Here is a 1,970-nt window from a genome sequence, read left to right as displayed (position 1 = left end):
GGAGAGCAAGGGAATGACATGTCACATTACTTTTTTTATAAAAAGCACTTTAGTTTTCTTTTTAATATTTTATTGGATTTTAAAGCATAACGAGAGGGAGAGAAAGAAATAGGAAAAAAAGAGGGAGAAAGAGAAATGGGGAAAGTAATACATAGGATATGAACAAGGTTAGGCATATACATTAAGATAAACTGGCCATGTGTCCAAAAAATCCATTTCCCTGAAACTGACTTTCTTTAGGATTTTTAAGAGAATGGTATACATAATACTTGTAGCTTGAGTTCTGCAGGAAACTTCAGAACACTTTGGTATCATCTTAATTAGTTTATATTTACATTCAAAGGGGATCTCGGGTACGTACCATAATGTTCCAAAAGAAATTTCAAAGAGCAAATGCCTAATTAGAATGGTAATTTCTGAAGACTTTGTTGCTTAAAAGCTGAGAAAAGGAGAGAAATTAAACAGAACAACCACTCACGCCATCATCCCAAGCAGAAGTGATAGTGCCGTGTTGAGAGTAAAGAGAATTATCTGTGTATATGTGCCTTCAACTCACCTGTTGATTTATGGCAACTTCATGAATTTCATAGGACATTTTAAGGTAAGAAATACTCAGAGGCTGTTTTGCCAGTACAGTACCTCGCTCTGAAACATGACCTGCAGCACCCGGCATGCTCTCATCCAAGTACTAACCACGACTGGCCCTGTTTAATTTCCATGATTAGGTGGAATCTAGTGCTTTATGGATATTACATCAAACTAAATGGGTCCACATCTGAAGTCCGACATTACAAATACTGAGGAGCTGGCTTTAGAATAATAGAATCATAGAATCATAGAGTTGGAAGAGATCGCAAGGGCCATCCAGTCCAACCCCCTGCCATGCAGGAAATCCAGATCATAGCATCCCTGACAGATGGCCATCCAGCCTCCGTTTGAAGACCTCCAAGGAAGGAGACTCCCCTACACTCCTAGGAAGTGTGTCCCACTGTTGAACAGCTCTTACTGTCAGGAAGTTCCTCCTAATGTTGAGGTGGAATCTCTTTTCCTGTAGCTTGCATCCATTGCTCCGGGTCCTAGTCTCTTGAGCAGCAGAAAACAAGCTTGCTCCCTCCTCAATATGACATCCCTTCAAATATTTAAACAGTGCTATCATATCACCTCTTAACCTTCTTTTCTCCAGGCTAAACATGCCCAGCACCCTAAGGTGTTCTTTGTTCTAGTCTGACAACTTATGGAGTAGAACAATTCATGCACAATTATTAGATCTTCAGTCAATGGCTTTGCTTCTGTGCCTGCAGAACACATAATGGCAACAGGACACTTCTTTAGACACTGTAATGGGAATGGAGCGAATTTCCAAGCACTCATATGTCCATAGGGTGCCATAAAAATTATATTGGTACACTGAAAAGTTTCAAGGTTGCAGCACTGATTCATGTTTCATTCCCTTTGGAAGTAGGTCATTGGGGGTTTGTGCTGTTTTGCAATATTTGGTCTACTAACATTCTACAAGTTAAGGGCATGTGGCCATGCAGTTTCAACAAAGTTTAAACTGCACATCCTCAAGTGCTCAAATTGTTTACTTAAACAGCAAAATTCCCACGTAAAATCTCCAGAGGGACAGAATCTTATTAACCCAGTTTCATCCTGTTTTAAAAGAACAATAATGGACAATCAAGACTAGAAAATTACAGGCCAGTCTCCAACCTTCCATTTTTGGGCAAGGTGCTGGAGCATGTGGGGGCTTCTCAACTCCAGGGATTCCTGGATGAGACGGATTATCTAGATCCATGTCAGTCTGGTTTCAGGCTTGGTTATGGGACAGAGACCGCTTTGGTCACTTTAGTGGATGACCTACACAGGGAACTAGACAGGGAGAGTGTGTCCCTATTGATTGTACTGGAACTCTCAGCAAATTTAGATACTATTGAACATGGTATCCTTCTGAGTCACCTACTGTATTTGGG

The sequence above is a fragment of the Sceloporus undulatus genome, chromosome 6 (assembly GCF_019175285.1).
Source record: "Sceloporus undulatus isolate JIND9_A2432 ecotype Alabama chromosome 6, SceUnd_v1.1, whole genome shotgun sequence".
In the NCBI taxonomy this organism is placed as follows: domain Eukaryota; kingdom Metazoa; phylum Chordata; class Lepidosauria; order Squamata; family Phrynosomatidae; genus Sceloporus; species Sceloporus undulatus.
The sequence above is the reverse complement of the archived record's forward strand: the minus strand, read 5'-3'. Positions refer to the sequence as shown.